Here is a 6,888-nt window from a genome sequence, read left to right on the forward strand (position 1 = left end):
AGCCAGGGCCAGAGCTGGCACGGTGAGGCCTCACGGAGCGGGAGGACACAGGAAACTGCAGCAAAGGGACAGAGGCAGTGATGAAATGGTGATTCAGGGAGAAGCTGATAGCATCAACCAGAAAGAGAGGTCAAAGTCAGAGACAGGAACAGCAGAGAGGGAAGCAGGCGCTGACAGATGGCAGGAGCGCAGGAGGCAGGCGGCGTAGGAGAGTCGGACACCCGGAGAGAGAGGGAGGCGGGCGGACAGATGGACAGAGCCAGAGCAAGAGGAAGAGGCAGAGGGAGACAGTGGAGCAGCCCCCAGGAGCGGGGCGGAGGCAGAGATGGACCCAGGGAGATGGAGAGACCCAGAGGCAGAGACACGCACACGGCAGACCAGAAGGCTGCGGAGTGGGCGAGGGGGAGAAGTGCGGAGGCGGGAGCGGCGGCGAGCGGGGCGGGCGCAGCGGAGCGGGCGCGGCGCCGGGAGCGGGCTCGTAAAAGCCGCGCCGAGCAGGGAAATTGCCGCCAGAATCGCTGAGCTCCACAAAACGCCGCCCGCGCGGGCCGCCGCCGCGCCCGCTGCAATCTCCAGCCTCATCGGCGCGCGGGCTGGTTATGCATTTAAATGTTATTTAATTGGATTGCGGAGGAGCTGGGGGCCAGAGCAGTCCCCCGCCCCCGCCCCGCACGCTGGGCACGTCTGTTTTCCAAGTCACAGATTGCGGCACACCCTTTCCCAACACATGCCTCCACCCCACGGCTCCCTTTAGAGTCCAGGCTCTTTCTCTTCCCCCTCCTGAACAGAGCCAGAGGACACTAGGAAAGACAGGAGCCCCCTGAAGATGCCCAAAAACTCAGAGGCCGTACAAAAATGCCACAGACATGCAAGACACAACAGCAGCAAAAATGGGCCATGCTCAAGTGTACAGTGTCCACCTGGAAGGTTAAAAAAAATTGCAAAGACAGGAGCCGTGGAGATGGCTCAGTGGAATAAGTGCTTCCCTGGCAAGCACAAAGGTCTGAGTTCAATCCCTGGTTCCACAAAAAAAAAAAAAAAAAAGCAAAGACAAGACCCCATGGCCCCAAAAGTACACTAATACTTATAAAACACTGGGGACATGTGCTTCAAGGGAACACACTACCTTCTTCTCAAAACACCACTTACAAAGTGACACCATCAAAGAAGGGGACAAGAAGAGGTAAACTCAGTGACTTCATGGGTGGCACACAGCCTTTCTTCATAGCAAAGTAAGAAACAAAGCTCACACTCAGAGCAAAACCATCCCATCCCATCACCCCAAAAACTTTAAGTTTATCATCTTATTTGTTCTTCTCCCAAGCCATCCAGAAATTGCCTTTACTTGAAGTTCTGAGAGGCAATTGTATCTATAAGCAACTAAAAGCTGGAAACAAAGAAACAAACAAAATTAAGCTCACATCACAACAATGGGCTTGACAGGAACAGAACAGAAAAAGGCCTAAGCACACAAGGTCTGAGCTTCCAAGAGGCAAGGTCCGGCATGTGTGTGAGGCTGAACTTCTCCCCAGTAGCCTGCAGTCAGGTTCAATTCTGTAGCATAGATGAGGAGTTGGCACCGTCAAGGTAGATGAAAGGACAGAATGACCTGCAGAGGCGCGTCCTCCACATACTCCCTGCTAGCAGACAGGAAATTGCTGGCCTGAGATGATCAGGGTCAAGCGATTTCAATTAATGAAAATGGAAATGGCAACCCGGCTTGGCACAGGCCACCACAGAGGACTGTTCTGGGCTTTTGGCCATCCCCTCTGCAAGAGGGGCCTAGAGACTGACGTCAGGCTGAAGACGTCTGAGAAAGACAGAGACAGAAGAATGAGAAGAAGCATGTACAGGAAAATTTTACTGGAGCTGGTTGTTTGTCTTTGTTTTTGAGAGTGAAAGCCAAAACAAAGAGGGGGAAAAAAGTATCCCCAGATGTATGACCATGCATGATAATTCAACCTTGACTGTAAGCATAGCCTTAGGCCAGGGTAGCGTTGAGGCCTCTTTAAAAAATAAATAAATAAAAGCAATTTGGTTTCCCCCAAAGCAATTATTTCTGCATTACCTGATGGTCATAGCCTGGGGTTTATTTCTTTGGGGCAATATGATAAAATAAACAGCTAACCTATACATTCCTAAATAAGAATATTCAAAGAGTTAAGACTTAGTCTGGGACAGACCACAACCTGCTATTTTACCACTTGCTGCTTGGCTACAGCTTTGACTAGACTATGTTTCCACTCTTTTTTTTTTTTCCTTTGAACCTTTTGTGTCTGTGTACGTGTATGTGTACATGTGTGCCTGTGGCGAGGGGTAGGGGGCAATACGAGGGTCAAACTCACAGCCTTGTGTTTCTCAGCAAGTGCTCCACTACTGAGCCTCAGCAACAGCCTATTTTCAGTAACTTTTGATCTCACACCTGGACTCTTGCTAACACAAACTGCTGCAACTTTCCATCCTGGAAGCTCACAGAATAAGCTCCTTCCTGTCTCCCCAGAGCCTTGCCCAACCCTTGGCTCCCACCTAACTGTAGTTCCTCCCCTCATCCTGTTTCCTAACTCCTTGCAGTTGGGGCTGAGCAATTCTTGGACATGTCTGACATCACAGTCCCCTTTTTTTTGACTACCCACTCCATGGAGATGAGAAGATTTCACAAGTGACAAGAAATCTCCAATGGCCACCCGCTCCCATTGGCACACACAGCTCTACATTCATTGAGGGGTAATTGCTTCCTCATTCAATGTGTCTAGAGCACTGGTTGGATTACTTTTTCACAACATGCTTTCAGTTTTTTTTTAATTTTATTTATTTGTGTGTGTGTGTGTGTGTGTGTGTGTGTGTGTGTGTGGCCAGCTCAGCCCACCAGGTGGCGGGGCTGGCTGGCATGTGGTGCTGGGGGATTGAACCGCGGTCCCTGTGCTTTGCGAAGCTTGTTCTAAGTAGGTGCTTTAGACCACTGAGCCATCTCACCAGCCCCTTTCAGTTTGATTTATACTATAATTATATACTTCTGTCTCCCAGCACTAGATGGTCACCAACGTGAAAGCAGAGCATCATCTGATTCACCTGTCACTCCCCACAGTGCCTTGCATGGGGAAGGACACATTGCAGACATTAACAAATGTTTGCTGAATTGAGAAAGGCGAGTGAGAAACCACAGTGTCAAAGTCCAGACTCAATATTCCTTTAAGCCATCCTGTTTCAGTAAGGTAATAAAAGAGGTGATAAGGCCCGGTGTGGTGACGAATGCCTGTAATCCCAGAACTTGGGAGGCTGAGGCAGGATCACTGCAAGTTTAAGACAAGCCTGGGTACATAATGAGTCCAAGGCCAGTCTGAACTATGCAGAGACTGTCTCCAAAGATTTTTTTTTCTTTTTTTGAGACAGGCTCTGGCTATGCAGTACAGGGTAGGCTTGAGCTCCCTTTGTAGCCTAGGCTGGTCTTGAACCCCCAATGATTCTCCTGCCCCAGCTTCCCGAGTGTTCAAATAAATTTAATAAGCAAATAAATTAATGTACACACAGAGTCTGTTGCAGACATACCCAGATGCATGTCAGCCTCCCAAATCAAAATGTCTCAAAGTGGAGCTAAGGCACCTATTTTCTAAACCAACATAGGTCAATTCTGATTCACAAGCCGAGCTGGGAGTCACTGACCTCTAGACCAATGCCTTTCAACTGAACTTCCTCCAGTAACGGAAACGCTCTCTATCTCCGCCATTCCCTCAGCAGCCACTAGTCATGTGGCTACTGACCTCTGGAAATATGGCTAGTAAACTGAAAAACTGAATGTAATTCATCTTAATTAACTTAAAATGGCCACCTATGGCTTGTGGCTAGCTTATTGGATTCTAAATGACCTTGAATTCCATCAGTTAGGGCTGGGGAGATAGCTCAGCGGTCTGAGCGCACCCCTGGTAAGTGACAAGGACCCAGGTTCGATCCCTATACTGCATGCTGTGCTGGCCCTGGAACCCTGAATGTGTTGTGTCGGCCACCAAAACTGGGCATGGTGGTGCATGCCTGTAATCCCAGTGCTAGGAAGCCCGAGACAGGAGGATCAATAGGAGTCTGAGCTGCGTAGCGAAACCCTGTACCAAATAAATAATTTTTAAAAATTACATCAGTTGGACTTCAGGCCAGGCATCTCAATGTACTGTTTTATGCCAGCAGAAGTGTCCAATCCCTTTGGCTCAGGAGGAAACAATGAATGTCCTTCCCCTAAAGACACTCTTGTTTGCACTTAAGAACTGAGGGGCAAGAGGCTGCTTGGTGGAGTTGCCCATCCAGCTGGCTCAGCTACTAGGTCAGCTGCCAGCCCTGCAGGCTGGAAAGAAGGCACTCCTGAGTACCCCATCTTATTTGAGGTTAATACCGATAAGTGACCAAAAAAAGCAGTGACAAGATTTGGACTGCTTATTATGAATTCCATCCCCATAAAATTCATACAATGAAGCCCTACTATGACCATATTTAGAAATAGGGCCTTTAAGAGAAAAGTAAGGCTAAATGAGGCGGGCTCTAATCCATCTGGTATGACATGTGTCCCCTTAAGAAGGGAGAAGGCCCATGTGGTCAAAAGTCTATGTGGGGGCACAGGGTAAAGGCAGCTACCTGCGAGCCAAGAAAAGAGACCTCCAGAGAAACCTGCCGAGACCTGATCTCAGACTTCCCGTCTCCAGAGCTGTGACAAAATACATTTCTGTTGTTTAAGCTACTCAGGATGTGGTATTTTTGTTATATCTGTGCCAACACGCTAATTTAGTACCCTTGGGAAAAAAGAGACCCAGGACCTATCAGCCTCTCCCTAACAAAGCACACCCAGGATTTGAGGACACGGTCCCGCTAGAAGGTAGAGCAGGCAGGGGCCCGCCAGGCCCAGGCCTTCAGGCCTGAGGTCTGTACTGCCAAGCGCATCTGTGCACCACCCAACACTGCCTCCTCCATCTCATGACTCTCATCATGTTGCAGGCTTTCACCTTCAGCCCCTGTGCCCAAGGACGTCCTTCCTACGTGCTAATTTCATCCCAATTCTTTTCATGTGGCGCCCATACTGTCTCCTATATGGTGTTTTTTGTTTTTTTTAATTTTATTTGTGTGTGTGTGTGTGTGTGTGTGTGTGTGTGTGTGTGTGGCCAGCTCAGCCCACCAGGGGGCGGGGCTGGCTGGCATGTGGTGCTGGGGGATTGAACCATGGTCCCTGTGCTTTGCTTAGCTTGTTCTAAGTAGGTGCTTTAGACCACTGAGCCATCTCACCAGCCCAATATATGGTGTTCTTTTGCCATGGTTGGGATCTTGAATCCCCCACCCCAGCCCTGTGCTGAAGTTTTGGCCACCTGCTATGGTAGAACCTCTAAGAGGAAGAACATGATGGAAGTTAGGACAATGAAGTTGTGTCCTTGATGGAATATTAGGACCCCCAGCCCCTTCTGTCTCTTGGCTTCCCTGCTGCCGTGAGATAAACAGTCGTCCTCTGCTGCAAGCTACTGCCATGACATGCTGATGCCACAGGCCCTGAGCAACACAGAAGTGACCATGGACTGAAACTTGTGAAATTGTAAGCCACAACAGCTAGCTCAGTGGTAAGCATGTGAAGGCCCTTGGTTCAATCCCCAGTAAATACATAAACAAACCAGCCAACACAACCTTTTTCTTTACTAGGTTTATTACCTTAGGTGTTTTGTCAGTGATGGGAAGCTAATTGGTTGGGTGTTTTCAGTATGTATTATATGCGTCTGTATTCTCCCACTGGGCTCCAAATTCTCAAAGATTACTTTACTTACCTCAGCAAGGGGGCCCCAACTCATCTCCATTTTCTCTCAACAGATCCAGGCCAACACTACTTGCCACCCATTAAACATAATAATATGTTTTCACTGGGCATAATGGTGCACACCTGTAATCTCAGTACTTGGGAGGCTGAGGCAGGAGGAGCATTGGGTACATAGTGAGTTCAAGGCCAGCCTGGACTGCACAGCAAGACTCTGTCTCAAAACAAATGTTCTCTTAAGCGCTCAACTTCTCAGTCTCTAAGGCCACCTGAAATGTCACTTAAACCCATGCTTCCTTTGGCTACCTTAGCAAAACATATAAGGAACTATAGCTTCTATCTCTCCAATTATTCCAAAAAGCCTAGCCCAGAGCACTCACCACTTAGCACTGACAGAAGAGGGAAAGACCCTTCGGCTTCAGAGCCCGAGGCATGTGGCAGCGTAATATTACGATGCATGCAGTTCCAATGCTAAGGACCTGCACTGCGTGCACACTCTACAGGTCGAAGGGCACCAGTTCCCAACAAGCCTGCCTTCACTTCAGATTCCAGGGTCATCTCTGCAGGTCCTCGTGCTACTGTACTTCTGAACAACTGGCTATAAATTCAAAGGTTCTCGCAACTCTTCTGGTTCAATGATTTGATGATGCACAGGGAACTCGGCAAAAACTATACTTATGACAGTTTTATTGTAGAGAACACAAATCAAGAACTGGGAATCTGCTCGGAGCCAGAGTATGCATTGTACTCAGCATGCAGAAGCCCTAGGTTTGACCTCCAGCACTGCCAAAAACAACAAAAAAACCCAGACCAGCCAAACAGAAAGCAAAGTGTATAAGTGTTCCACAGATCTGTGGACTTTGCCCGTGGAGTCAGGACACGTCACCTTCCCCCAAAATGTCCTCATGTTCAATCAAGAAACCAACATCTCAGTGTCCAGGGCTCTTGTTAGGTTTCAATACTAAGCCATGATTTGATTTTTTTTTTTTTCTTTTTCAGAACCAGGGATTGAACTCGGGCCCTTGTGCTTGCCAGGGAAGCACTTATTCTACTGAGCCATCTCCCCGACCCCCTAAGCCATGATTGAAGTCACGAGCAACATGGTTTAACTGCAT

This window comes from Octodon degus, unplaced genomic scaffold, assembly GCF_000260255.1.
Source record: "Octodon degus isolate 3935 unplaced genomic scaffold, OctDeg1.0 scaffold00093, whole genome shotgun sequence".
Lineage (NCBI taxonomy): Eukaryota > Metazoa > Chordata > Mammalia > Rodentia > Octodontidae > Octodon > Octodon degus.